Source organism: Monodelphis domestica, chromosome 3 (genome assembly GCF_027887165.1).
Source record: "Monodelphis domestica isolate mMonDom1 chromosome 3, mMonDom1.pri, whole genome shotgun sequence".
Taxonomy (NCBI): Eukaryota; Metazoa; Chordata; class Mammalia; order Didelphimorphia; family Didelphidae; genus Monodelphis; species Monodelphis domestica.
Window position 1 is genome coordinate 217,213,252 of NC_077229.1, and position 15,282 is coordinate 217,228,533.

The following is a 15,282-nucleotide window of genomic DNA, read 5'->3' on the forward strand; positions in this document are numbered from 1 at the left end:
AGTGTAAGGGCATGCTTGTAGAATTGGAAGATGTTTGTAGTAAAGTCTCTTTAGGAATTATTCTCCATGTCTTGTGTCGCTTTCTCCAAGCCATCTTCTTTTTCCTAAGTGATTTTACTAAATTCTAAAAAACTGATCGTATCATTCCCCTACTCAGTAAACTAGTGGTTCGCTCTAGCCTCTGGCTCAAATATAAACTCTATTTGGCATTTAAAACCCTTCACAACCTGGCCCCATCTTATCTTTCAAAATTTATCCCTTACTCCTTTTCATGCACACAGTGGTTCAGGGTTAGACTGTCCTCTTTCTTCCTTGTACACAATACTCAATCTCCCATCTGTGTATCTTTGCACTTGTCCATAAATTGAAGGTTCCTTATAAGTGAATGAAGAAAGAACATTATTTTGAGTCTTTACAATATATGGAGTTCAGGGGATACAAATAGAAATGTGAGACGTTCTGTGCCCTCAGGGAGAAAGTGTTCTAACTGGGTAGACAATATATAGAGCAGGTTTTAGCTGCAAAGTCAGATGGAGGTGTCCAGTGGCAAAGCAGGTGGTAATATGTCTTTTTCAGTGACATTTTCAGTGACCAAATTGTATCAGCTTCACATGTTGAGCCAACCTATAGTGCCAAGGACTTTGTTAGGTAGAACTTTTTTTTTTTGTGGGTCTTCACAGTATCTGTGGCTATACAACTGAAGAAGAATTTGCTAATCCATATCTCCATAGGGGTTGCTTCCCAGGATAGTGACTGGAAGCAGGACCAAATAGTCTGGTCGATGCTGCTATTCCTGTGGCACTTGGGCTTACTTGCTTATAGGTTGCATTAGCCACCTATTCGAGATTTTGTTAATGATGTGTTAATAGTGTTAATGATGAAGAAGATAAGCTCCTCCATAGTGGTTACTCCCCTTAGTGATGCACGGCCATCACTGGTGGTACGGGTATTCCTAGGGCTGTTGGGTACAGGGTCCTGGGCTATTTCCATTGGATCTGAGAGGCACATGCCACTTTCTGTCTCTCCCTCAGGAAGCATTGTTTCTCTGTTCCTCAACTCAGCTTATGAGAATACTTCAAAACTCACCTTCCATATGAAGCCTTTAATGATTCACCCAAATATTTTGTATATACACATGGTTCTTGTTAGGTGAGGAGGCAACCAGAGACAGAGAAACGAGAGCAGAGGAAGAACATTTGGGGACAGACATGAGGTACCAGAGTGAAGAGCTATGGAAGACATATTGGGGCTAGACACACAGGCAGGTGGACAGAGTGGGACAAAGCTTTCAAGCTAAGCCCCACAAATGTGGTCTCTCTTTGCTTTCACTTAGAGATTTTTTTTTTAAGAGAGTGAGTATAGTACTGTATAGTAAAGTTAACAGGTTCTTTTGGGGGAATGTGGATTTCTTTCAGAATTCTTAATGTAAAGTTGAATTTGTGTTAGGTGAATTTGTGGTATGCGAATATATCTGTATATGTGTTCTCTCCTGATATTCTCTCAGGGTAGAGGATATTTCATTTTTATCTTTTTATCCCCAGCCAAGTACCTCTTAAATGATTTGTAGTAGGTACTTGTTGAGTGATGGATTGAATCCTAGTAGTGAGATGGAAAGGAATAATATCTCCTAACATTTATGTGCCCCTTTAATGCTTGCAAAGCTTCCATATACTTTATCTTATTACATGAAGGAGGAGAATTTTGTGCAACAAATCTGTGTAAAGTTTTCCCATTTTGTTCATTCTAGCCTCTTTGTTAGGAATTCCAGCATTGGAACATGCAATGATTTGTAGGAGACATAGAGGACAGTGTCGTTCTTTTGATTAATAGCTGTTGGTGATATGAACCAGCTTTCTTCTTCCATTACCTGTCTTCTGGTTTGACTTATAATTATAGTACTCTTCCAGATTTCATTACAGAAAACTGTTAGGAGGAAAATATTTTGACTGACAATTACATACATCATATTTTTGTCATTTCTCAATTGTTTATTGTTTCAGGTAGCTTGTATTTTGGGGAAGAATCACCCTGTATATTGAGTGGATGAATGAAAAAGCAAGTGGTTATTGAATGTTAAGTACTGGGGTTACAAATTGTAGGAAAGCTAGGCAGTCTTTGCCTTCCAAGATCTCTCATATCATAATAGGGGAAGACAGCATATACAGGACAGTTCAGCTGCAAGTCAAATGAAATGGAAAGTCTCTGTTAGCCTCAGGTTATAGTGTCAAAACAGATAATAATGCATATTCTTTTATGTCATTGCCATAAACTTTTATTACAAGAATGTGGTAGTACTGTCTGGCTGATAGTTAACTGTAGTCTAATTCAGCTCCACTTTGCAGGGGTTATGGAGAATGACTTAGCCTTTTAATATTATGCCTAGATGCTTTGTTAGCTTAATAAAATTGCCCATGATGTTTATTTGTTTTTTTTTTTCTTTCCTGCTCTAGCTTTATATCTATGAAGCTTCTAATTTATACCTACTCTGCTCCTAGTTTTCTGCTTTGTTTAATGTCTACAGCATTTCATACTCTTCTTTGACATTAGTCATTTCACTTTATATTAAAGGTATTTCTAAAAAAATCCCAAACTCAGATTAAAGCAGAAAGGGAAAGAGAAGCTCTTATATATGAGATAATTTTTTTCAAAATTGAATACTATAAAAGTCTAAGTGCAGTTTTAAGTTTTTTTAGTGGCTAAGACTTTTGGAATATCCTGTATTGAAGACAAAGATTGATTTTCTGTTAATGATTTGAGCTTCGTAAATCTTCATTTATTATATACTCCAGGAATTTCTGGAATTTTGTGATGCAACATTCATTATTATCTAGAAAGTGATGTTGAAGTACATTTAACAAATAATTTTAGTTTTGCCTTTGGATTCTATTATAGTTTTCTTCTAAGAAATGAAAATTCAAATATATAGTGTATACAAGGGGATGACCAGGAACAAAAAAACTATTGAATTTGAAAGAAATGCTTCAGAAGAGGAGCAAATGGAACCTCACAAGACCTGGGGGGGGGGGGAGGGGAATGGAATGGAATTCCAGTCAGGCTCAAAAGCAGTTGGAGGAGAAAAACCAAAGTTCTTCTGATCTTAGACTTAGAGCTGGGAGGGAGAAATACTTGACTGGGAATATATACAAAACTAAATCTTTTGCTTGAAGAGAAAATCTCAATTCTCAACTGGAGCCAATCTTTGGGATAAAGACTCTCTTTTTCCCTTAGGGAAACCCAGAGCTTATTCTTGAAAAAGATTACCTAGGTCAAACCCTCAAAAGCCATATATGCAAGAAATCTTAGGGACCTCCTCTTCCCTCTGCCCGTTCATTACTTTATATCCAAATAAATTACATATCTTGATTTATAATAGAACTTGAATTAGAATCTATGTGTTAGGAGGGGAAGCTAAGAAGGAAACTGAGGGAAAACAGACTTACCCTTTAGTATAGAATGACTGACTCCATTGGTAACAGCTCAACTTGGGGGGAGGGGAGGAAAGAAGGAAGTGTCACTTTATATTGATCCCCCCAATTAGCTGAACTTTGAGTTCCTCCTTGCTAATACAACAGACAACATTTCTTTCTACTGAAACAATAAGAAAATAGATGAGCTATCTTTAATAAGTAGAATATTGTAAGGTGCTAATTATTGCTAAGTCCTAATATGAATTTTTACTAAGTCTTAATAAATCAGACTTGTACCATAAATTAATATTTAAATTTGAGGCAAAAAAGTGTGCAAGTAGATGCATTATAGAGATTCCTTGATATGTTTTTATAATTATTATAAATTCTTGTATTACCATAAATATATTTATATGTTAACAAGTCTGGATTTCTATCTAGGTGGCACTCAGATAAAAAAAGACCCAAGTTCAAACTTTACCTTAGATATTAGTAGTTATTTGATACTGGGCAAGTCATTCAACCTACTTCCTTGGTTTTCTTATTTCTAAAATGAGAGTAATAATAGCATCTACTTCTCAGAGTTGTTTTGAGGACAAATTCAGATAATATTTGTAAAGTCATTCAGTTAGTGGTTGGTGTTTGACTGTAACTGATGAGGCTATCTAACATTTAACATGAGCTTGGCAAGCTCCATCACAGGTTGGACACAAAAGGCCTATGTCTGGAGTAGAGATGTCTCTAAATGTGTTCATGTTACGCTTCTTTTGAGCTACTGAAATTCCATTTTGCTTATAGAGCATAGCACCTTCTTTGATGTGGGCACTGTGCCAGTCTCCCATGTCTCACAATCGATACCAGAGGTTTTCTAGAGAGACCTTGAAAGTGTTCTTATATCATTTCTTCCAATCTCGTTGTGAGTGCTTGCTTTGTGTAAGTTGTTTATAAAATTGTCTTTTAGGCCAATTAGATGCCATATTCTTCATTTTACACTTCCCCACACCCCTGTTGTCCTGTCTTGCCTTTCTGCTCCTTAGTTCTAGGAACTGGCACTAGTAATTTTGAAAGGAGGTGGGACTGGATTAGCTTTTATTATAAGCCTGTATTGAGTCCTTGAATCTGCTACTGCAGCTTCATTGTTCATAGTATAGGGGGCTGGGGAAGGGATGTTGAATGATCTGGATTTTTAAAAAACTTTCTTTTGGATTGCTTTATTTTCAGCTGTTTTGGAGAGGTTTCAGAGGTCATGGGAGTTAGAGAAAATGTCTAGTCTACTATCTTGCTCATGTAGCCAAGAAGAAACAGATTTGTTCTTACAGGATGATCAAGTTTTTTTGGGTATGATGAACAAGTCTAGTTTTATAGCCAAATGGGAAATGAAGATGTGGTGGGCTGGAGCCCTTTTCAATTGGATTTTTGGGAGGAGCTTTTCACTCTGCCCTCCAAGCAAACAGGCAGAAGCTGCAGAGGGTATAGATGAAGTATGAATTCATTTCACCAGCAGTGTGAAGCAATCTTGCAGACTAAGATTTATAATGAGGAGGTTTTTGGGAGCATGCAGGAATGCTTTCCAAATCTTAAAGTGCTATGTAAATGCTAATTATTATTGTAATTTACTTGAAAATCTATTTCATTGTTGCAAATACTGAAGCATTCCTCAATCCTTTCAAATTTTATGACTTGTTTTGTTTAAAAAAAATTCATTGTCATATGTTAGTCAAGTTCCTAGGTTTTTAGATTGAGAACTGGAAGGAATCTTATTTGATGCAATCTTAAAATTTTTTTCAAACATTTATTTAAAAAAAATTTAAGTTCCCATTTCTCTCCCACCCTTTAGTGTCCCCCACCTATTGAGAAAGCTAGCAACATGAAATGTGAAGTCATGGAAAATATATTTCCATATTTGCCATGTTGCTAAAAAAACAACCAAAAAAGCAAGAAAAGCAGAGAAAGGGGAAAATTATGCTCTCAGAGTTATCATTTTTCTCTCTGGAAGTAGACAGCATTTTTCATCATTCATCCTTCCAAATTGTCTTGGATCATTGTATTGATCAGAGTAGCTAAGTCTTTCACTTCTGATTGTCTTTACAATATTGCTATTATTGTGTATAATGTTCCCCTACATAATTATGCTCACTTCACTTTGCATCAGTTCTTGTAAGTCTTCCCAGGTTTTACTGAAACTCTCTTGCTCATCATTTCACAAAGGTATTCCATCAAATTCATATACTATAACTTGTTCAGCCGTTTCCCAACTGATGGTTATTCCTTCAATATCCAACTCTTTGTTACCACAAAAAGAACTGCTATAAATGTTTTTGTATGTTTAGGTCCTTTTCCTTTATCTTCGATCTCTTTAAGAATATAGTCCTAGTAGTTGTATTGCTGGGTCAAAGAGTATGTACCATTTTATTAGCCTACTGTTCTCCAGAGTGGTTGGACTAGTTCACAGTTCCATGAATAACTGTGTTAGTGGACCTGTTTTTCTGCATCACCTCCAGCATTCTATCATGTTAGCCAATCTGATAGTGTGAAGGTGCCTCAGAATTTTTAATTCATATTTCTCTAAACAATAATGATCTTGAGCATTTTTTCTTGTGACTAGGTAGCTTTGATTTCTTTTTCTGAAAGTTGTTCATATCCTTTGACCATTTATCAACTAGAGAGAAGAGGCTCTTATTTTTACAAATTTGGTTCAACATCCTATATATTTGAGATAAGATTTTTATCAAAGAAATTTGTAAAATAATTTTTTTCTCATTTTTTTCACTATTGGTTATTTTTGTGGCAAAAGCTTTTTAATTTTATGTAAATCAATCACATTCAGTTTATTTCCTTTGATCCTTTCTATCTCTTGTTTGGTCATAAATTCTTCCCTTTTCTATCTGATAATCTGAATATTTTCTGCTATTACAATTATAATCAGATAATATAATTTTATAATCTTAAGATAAACTGAAATTTGCTCCCCAATTTGCTTATAATATCATCTTTGATGTCTAAATCATGTACTCACTTGGACCTCATCTTGGTATAAGATGTAAGATGACGTGCCTAGTTTTTGCCAAAATGCTTTTTAGTTTTCCCAGTATTTTTTTTTTCGCAGATAGTGAGTTCTTTCCCCCAAAACTTGGATTTATCAATCACTAGATTACTATGGTCATTTACTACTATTTATTGTGTATCTCCATTCCACTGATCCACCATATTATTTCTTATCAAGTACCAGATTTGTTTTCATGGTAATGAAATCTCTTTGTAAGATAATTTGAAATAGATCCTGCTGGGCTGCCTTCCTTCACATTTTTTTCATTGATTCTCTTGGTATTCTTGACCTTTTGTTCTTCCAGATGAATTTTGTTATTATCTCATCCAATCATGTCATTTTACAGTTGAAGACACTGCAGTCCAGAGAGGCTGAGTAAATTTTTAAAAGTCATTCAGATATGAGCCTCCCTGAGTTTAAGTTGGTCCTTGAATCCATTTTCAGTTCATTAAGATGTATCAGAGTTTATACTTCATTGACTTAGTCTTTGACAATCCTATTCACTTCTACTTTACCTTGAGTTATCAGAGGAAGAACCAGGCCAATAATCTCAGCTTTAAAAAATAAATATATTTTAGTCTTGACCCCATAAAGAAGATAGGGAAAAATGCATTTCCTTCTCCTTTGCAGAAGTGAAGGACTATAGATTTGGAACATTGCATATTTTATCAACACTCAGACTTCGTTAATTGTATAAGCTTTGCTTAACTGCTTTTTCCTATGTACTTTTCTCTTTTTTGTTTTGTGTTATGAGGGATATCAAAAGATATTAGAAATTTGAAAATGTAAATGTATTTGTATATATTTATGTATCTTTGTTCATCTGTAATACTTATAAGTTTTATTTAAAGGAAGAACTTGGAATAGTTAAATAGGGCATCTAATACCTTGTGATGAAGAGAATATCATTCTTAATTTGATTGATAATTTTGGGCTACCACTATACCAGGAAGTGATGTTAATGGGGGGGTTGAGTAAGGATTTTTCCTGTCAAAAATTATACCCGTAGGTCTTTGTTGATATCTTTCTCTTTAGTTTCTTTATATTACCCTTTGCCCTATTCATTTGTCACTGTAGTCTAGCATATACTGCTCAGAAGCTCATGCCAACTTTGTGAAGGCATTTTTAGGTTTAAACCATATGTGGTTAAGATAACTCACAATTATAGATAATTTAGTTTCTACGAATCAGTTAGATGGCAATTTTTGTCCATAATATGTTAGGCATCTTTCTTGCTTACACCTAACATAGAAAGATGGTTAGTGGCCACTGCCACCCTTGCATCACATGAGCTGCTCATCTTTCTTTTCTGCCATTTTCTTTTTCTCAAAAAAAAAAATAGAATTTATTTTCTGGTATCTCAGCCCATCCTTCCCTTCCCTGCACCATCCAGTAAACAGGTATGTGTGTGTATACATATTTATATTATATCTTTTGTTTTAATATTTTTAGGTTCTTTCTCTGGGGGTGAACGTCAGAAGTTATTCTTCAAATATTCAATCTATAGTTGTATATAATGTTCTCCTTGTTCTACATGTTACTCTTCTCATGCAGTTCCTTACAAGTTTAAAAAAATTAATCTACTCATTGTTTCTTATGGTACACTAGTATTCCATCTTAATCATATGCCAAAATTTGTTTATCCATTCCTCAACTGATGGACATCCCCTCAATCTCCTTTTCTTTGTCACCACAAAGAGAGTGGCTGGAAATATTTTGGAATATAAAGGTCTTTTCTTTTTCCCCTGATCTCCTTGGGAAAGAGACCTGGCAATGGTATTGTTGTGTTTAAGGATATACACAGTTTTGTAACTGCCTGTGCATAATTCTAAATTGCTTTCCAAAATGGTTGGATCAGTTCACAGTCTCACCAACAGTGTATTCATGTCCTCATTTTTTTACTCTTTTTAAAATTTTTTTTAATTTAGAATATTTTCTGTAGTTACATGATTCATGTTCTTTCCCTCCTCTCTCCTCTCCCCCTCCTGGAGCTGACAGGCAATTCCACTGGGTTAGACATCTATCATTGTTCAAAACCTATTTCAATGTTAATCATATTTGCAATAGAGTGATCTTTTAACATTAAAACCCTAATCATATCCCCATTGAACTACATGATTGATCATATGTTTTTCTTCTGCATTTCTGCTCAGTCTCCCCATTTTTCTACATCCCCTCTAACATTTGTCAGTTTGCTTTTTTGTCATTTTAGCCAATCTGATGGATGTGAGATGATATCTCAGAATTGTTTTGGTTTGCACTTCTCTAATCAAGTGTGATTTAGAGTATTTTTTCATATACTTATATATGACTTTGGTTTCTTTATCCAAAAGCTGTTATTTCTTGATGTTATTTTCTACTTCTATTTTTCCTGTTTTTTTTTTTTTTTAATCTGGAACTTGTTGAAGACTCTTTATCAATAATACATCTTTCCATTGCTATCTTTTGGAATATTCATTTTAAGTTCTTTGAAGACTATTGAATTCATTGTTTTGTAGACATATGACAATACTGGTAAAATGCTGGTATTAAACATAGGCGCTTTGCTTTCCAAGGGAATTGAGCCATTAAAGGAACCTTACAGTTTCTTGCAGTCCATCCAGCCTGTTCTTCTCATTCTGGGCCCTAGTGTTTGTTTTTATTATCTTCCTCATGTGAATGGAAGTATAGGCCCTAAAGTACTCCCATCCTACTACATGTCATAATCTGGGCAATATATATTTCTTATCCACTTGGTTTGTCTTACTGTGCATGTTTTGAACAAGCTCTTTAGAGTAGTTATAGATTATTTCCAGGAGGTTCAGCAGTGTTTTAGGCCTTAATGAAACCAGTCTGATATCATCCGTAAACAGGAGCATCTGAAAATCATCCATAGGGAATTCCTCTTCAATTAGAACTCTCTGTTTGATCTCCATTACAGCACTAAATACCTCTGGCAAGTACAACCCCCCTGATCTCCCCCTCACCCCATTTTTTGTTGTTGCATTTTCTGATGTTCATTTAACGTAGAATCATTGAATAAGGTTGTTTCTGTCATATTTTTCATTGATTTGAATGATTTTATGTATGGATAGGAGACACTTGTTGGAAGGGCATCTTTAAGGTAGTGTTTGTTAAAACAAATTTACCACTTTTTCCCCCATAGATCTTTAGGTAGAGATGCCACCCACTATGAAATACCTTCTTTTCTTTATTCTAAAATAATTTTTCTCAATATGTCTTTCATTTTTACATTACCAATTTTCCCCTCAGTATTCTTCCCTATTTCCATTACAAAACATTATCATAAAAAATAAAGATTAAGAAAAAATAAAAAATGGGTAAAATAAATTAATATATATCAACAAATTCAGATAATATATGTAGTGTTCTTTACATATGAACCTCACACCTCTGCTGAGAAGTGGTATTTTATTTATTTATTTTGAAAATTTTATTTAATTAGTCAATTTAGAATATTTTTCCATGGTTACAAGAGTCATGTTCTTTCCCTTCCCTCCCTCAACCCCTCCCATAGCCAACATGCAATTCCATTACATGTGTCCTTGATCAAAACCTATTTCCATATTGTTTATGTTTGCACTAGGATGATCATTTAGAGTCTACATCCCCAATCATATCCCCATCAACCCACGTGATCAAGCAGTTGTTTTTCTACTGTGTTTCTGTTCCCACAGTTTTTCCTCTGAATGTGGATAGTGTTTTTTCTCATAAATCCCTCCGGATCATTGCATTGCCACTAATGGAGAAGTCCATTACATCCGATTGTACCACAGTGTATCAGTCTCTGTGTACAATGTTCTCCTGGTTCTGCTCCTCTCGCTCTGCATCACTTCCTGGAGGTCTTTCCAGTTCACATGGAGTTCCTCCACTTTATTATTCCTTTTTGCACAATAGTATTCCATCACCAACAGATACCACAATTTGTTCAGCCATTCCCCAATTGAAGGGCATCCCCTCATTTTCCAATTTTTTGCCACCACAAAGCGCAGCTATGAATATTCTTGTACAAGTCTTTTTTCTTATTATCTCTTTGGGGTACAATCCCAGCAGTGTTATGGCTGGATGAAAGGGCAGATGGACTTTTAGCATCCTTTGGGCATAGAGGAATGATGTTTTAACATATTCTCACATCACTTTGTTGGGGCTATACTTGTTTTTTTCTTTCTTTTTTTTTGTAATTTTGCAACATTTACTTTTGATTTGTTTGTGCAGAAGCTTTCAATTTCATTTAATCAAAATGATCTATTTTACCTTTTGATTTCTTCAATCTCTTGTTTGGTTATGAATACATGATAACTGGGAAAGATCTGATCTCTTCTTGCAAATGATTTTTTAATTATTCATTTTATTTTATTATATTTTCTCTTTATGAATGATATTCATATACATTCTGAATTTATTGAGGAACATGGCTTATAATGTTTGTCAAAATATAATTTGTCAGTTATGTTTCAAATATCCTAGCAGTTTTTATCAAGTAATTCTTTCCCAAATAATTTATGTTTTGGATTTTATTGAATCCTGGTTATTGAATTTCATTGCATCTGGTTCTCTTTTTCTTAATGTGTGTTCCATTGATCTACTTCTCAATTTTTTTTTTTAAACCCTTACCTTCCGTCTTGGAGTCAATACTTTGTATTGGCTCCAAGGCAGAAGAGTGGTAAGGGCTAGTCAATGGGGGTCAAGTGACTTGCCCAGGGTCACACAACTGGGAAGTGTCTGAGGCCAGATTTGAACCTAGGACCTCCGGTCTCTTGGCCTAGCTCTCAACACACTGAGCTACCCAGCTGCCCCCGACTTCTCAATTTTTTAACCAGTAACAAAGAGCTTTGATGGCTGTTGCTTTATAGAAATATAGTTTTAAAACTGGATATGCTATTCCTCTTTAATTCTTACCCCTCCCCCCTTATTTCCCTTTATATTATAGAAGTTTTATTTCTCCAAATAAATTTTGTTGTTATTTTATCAATTTTTGGTGGAATACCTTTTTTAGGTTCAAATTATTATTTTTTTAACATTTTATTATTATTTTTTAGAATATTTTTCCATGGTTACATTATTCATGTTCTCTCCCTCTTTTCCCTCCCTCCTCCCAGAGCTGAGGAGCAATGGAATATCTATTTTTAAAGCCTGCCTCTTTCATAAGATGATTTCTTTTTTTTTTTTTTTAATATATTTTATTTGATCATTTCCAAGCATTATTTGTTAAAGATCATTTTCTTTTCCTCCCCCCAACCCCACCCCCCATAGCCGACCTGTAAGTCCACTGGGCATTAGATGTTTTCTTGATTTGAACCCATTGCTTTGTTGATAGTATTTGCATTAGAGTGTTCATTTAGAGTCTATCCTCTGTCATGTCCCCTCAACCTCTGTATTCAGGCAGTTGCTTTTTCTCGGTGTTTCCACTCCCATAGTTTATCCTTTGCTTATGAATGGTGTTTTTTTCTCCTGGGTCCCTGCAAGTTGTTCAGGGACATTACACCGCCACCAATGGAGAAGTCCATTACGTTCGATGATACCACAGTGTGTTTGTCTCTGTGTACAGTGTTCTCCTGGTTCTGCTCCTCTCGCTCTGCATCACTTCCTGGAGGTTGTTCCAGTCTCCATGGAACTTCTCCACTTTATTATTCCTTTGAGCACAATAGTACTCCATCACCAACATATACCACAGTTTGTTCAGCCATTCCCCAATTGATGGGCATCCCCTCGTTTTCCAGTTTTGGGCCACCACAAAGAGCGCGGCTATGAATATTTTTGTACAAGTCTTTGTGTCCATTATCTCTTTGGGGTACAGACCCAGCAGTGCTATGGCTGGGTCAAAGGGTAGATATTCTTTTAGCACCCTTTGGGCATAGTTCCAAATTGCCCTCCAGAATGGTTGGATCAGTTCACAGCTCCACCAGCAATGAATTAATGTCCCTATTTTGCCACATCCCCTCCAGCATTCATTACTTTCCTTTGCTGTTATGTTAGCCAATCTGCTAGGTGTGAGGTGATACCTCAGAGTTGTTTTGATTTGCATCTCTCTGATTATAAGAGATGTAGAACACTTCTTCATGTGCTTGTTAATGGTTTTGATTTCTTTATCTGAGAACTTCCTATCCATTTCCCTTGCCCATTTATCAATTGGAGAATGGCTTGATTTTTTGTACAATTGATTTAGCTCTTTATAAATATGAGTAATTAAACCTTTGTCAGAGGTTTCTATGAAGATTTTTTCCCAATTTGTTGTTTCCCTTCTGATTTTAGTTATATTGGTTTTGTTTGTACAAAAGCTTTTTAGTTTGATGTAGTCAAAATTATTTATTTTACATTTTGTGATTCTTTCTATATCTTGCTTGGTTTTAAAGCCTTTCCCCTCCCAAAGGTCTGACATGTATACTATTCTGTGTTTACCCAATTTACTTATGGTTTCCTTCTTTATGTTTAAGTCACTCACCCATTTTGAATTTATCTTGGTGTAGGGTGTGAGGTGTTGATCTATTCCTAGTTTCTCCCACACTGTCTTCCAATTTTCCCAGTAGTTTTTATCGAATAGTGGATTTTTGTCCCAAAAGCTGGGATCTTTGGGTTTATCGTATACTGTCTTGCTGAGGTCGCTTTCCCCCAGTCTATTCCACTGATCTTCCTTTCTGTTTCTTAGCCAGTACCAAATTGTTTTGATGACTGCTGCTTTGTAATATAGTTTTAGGTCAGGGACTGCAAGGCCCCCATCATATGTGTTTTTTTTCATTATTTCCCTGGATATCCTTGATCTTTTGTTCTTCCAAATGAACTTTGTTATGGTTTTTTCTAAATCAGTGAAGAAGTATTTTGGTAGTTCAATGGGTATGGCACTAAATAGATAAATAAGTTTGGGTAGGATGGTCATTTTTATTATATTGGCTCGTCCTATCCATGAGCAGTTAATGTTTTTCCATTTGTTCAAGTCTAGTTTTAGTTGTGTGGCGAGTGTTTTGTAGTTGTGTTCATATAGTTCCTGTGTTTGTCTTGGGAGGTAGATTCCTAGGTATTTTATTTTGTCTAAGGTGATTTTGAATGGGATTTCTCTTTCTAGTTCTTGCTGCTGAGCTGTGTTGGAGATATATAGAAAAGCTGATGATTTATGTGGGTTTATTTTGTATCCTGCAACTTTGCTAAAGTTGTTGATTATTTCAATTAGCTTTTTGGTTGAATCTCTAGGATTCTTTAAGTAGACCATCATGTCATCCGCAAAGAGTGATAACTTGGTCTCCTCCTTGCCTATTTTGATGCCTTCAATTCCTTTATCTTCTCTAATTGCTACTGCTAGTGTTTCTAGTACAATGTCAAATAGTAGAGGTGATAATGGGCATCCTTGTTTCACTCCTGATCTTATTGGGAATGCATCTAGTTTATCCCCATTGCAGATGATATTAGCTGTTGGTTTTAGATAAATACTGTTTATTATTTTTAGGAATGACCCTTCTATTCCTATGCTTTCTAGTGTTTTTAATAGGAATGGGTGTTGTATTTTATCAAAGGCTTTTTCTGCATCTATTGAAATAATCATGTGATTCTTGCTAGTTTGCTTGTTGATGTGGTCAATTATGTGGATGGTTTTCCTAATGTTGAACCAGCCCTGCATCCCTGGTATGAATCCTACTTGATCATGGTGAATGATCCTTCTGATCACTTGCTGGAGTCTTTTTGCTAGTATCCTATTTAAGATTTTTGCATCTATATTCATTAGGGAGATTGGCCTATAGTTTTCTTTCTCTGTTTTTGACCTGCCTGGTTTTGGAATCAGTACCATGTTTGTGTCGTAAAAGGAGTTTGGTAGAACTCCCTCTTTGCTTATTATGTCAAATAGTTTGTATAGTATTGGGATTAACTGTTCTCTGAATGTTTGATAGAATTCACAGGTGAATCCATCAGGCCCTGGGGACTTTTTCTTAGGAAGTTCTTTGATGGCTTGTTGGATTTCAATTTCTGATATGGGATTATTTAGGAATTCTATTTCCTCTTCTGTTAGTCTAGGCAGTTTGTATTTTTGTATATATTCATCCATTTCTCCTAAATTGGTGTATTTATTGCCATATAATTGGGCAAAGTAATTTCTAATGATTGCCTTAATTTCCTCCTCATTGGAGGTGCTGTCCCCCTTTTCATCTTTAATGCTGTGAATTTGCTTTTCTTCCTTCCTTTTTTTAACTAGATTGACCAGTACCTTGTCTATTTTGTTTGTTTTTTCAAAGTACCAGCTTCTTGTCTCATTTATTAAATCAATAGTTCTATCACTTTCGATTTTATTAATTTCTCCCTTAATTTTTAGGATTTCTAATTTGGTTTTCTGCTGGGGGTTTTTAATTTGATCGCTTTCCAGTTTTTTCATTTGCATTTCCAATTGATTGATCTCTGCTCTCCCTTGTTTGTTAATATAAGCATTCAGGGATATGAATTTACCTCTGATTACCGCTTTGGCTGCATCCCAAAAGGTTTGAAAGGATGTTTCGCCATTGTCATTTTCCTCGATGAAATTATTAATTGTTTCTATGATTTCTTCTTTAACTAAACGGTTTTGGAGTATCATATTGTTTAATTTCCAATTGGTTTTAGATTTGGTTTTCCATGTACCATTACTAATCATTATTTTTATTGCCTTGTGATCTGAGAAGGCTGCATTCATTATTTCTGCTTTTCTGCATTTGTGTGCTATGTTTCTGTGACCTAATGTATGGTCAATTTTTGTGAATGTGCCATGTGGTGCTGAGAAGAAGGTGTATTCCTTTTTATCCCTATTTATTTTTCTCCATATGTCTATTAATTCTAATTTTTCTAAGATTTCATTCACTTCTTTTACCTCTT

At 35.2% G+C, this 15,282-nt stretch overlaps 1 protein-coding gene and 1 long non-coding RNA gene across 4 annotated transcripts in view; one reads left to right on the forward strand and one right to left on the reverse strand.

The window, feature by feature from the left end:
- Positions 1 to 15,282, forward strand: part of CDKAL1 (CDK5 regulatory subunit associated protein 1 like 1) — a 704,381-nt gene that overhangs the window by 43,116 nt on the left and 645,983 nt on the right. The gene's annotated exons all lie outside the window — the stretch shown is intronic.
- On the reverse strand, positions 1,968 to 3,496 carry LOC103098887 (uncharacterized). Its single transcript, XR_465021.3, has 2 exons — positions 3,441 to 3,496; positions 1,968 to 2,175 (listed from the first exon to the last, which is right to left on the reverse strand). It is a non-coding gene; the product is annotated as an uncharacterized LOC103098887 (long non-coding RNA).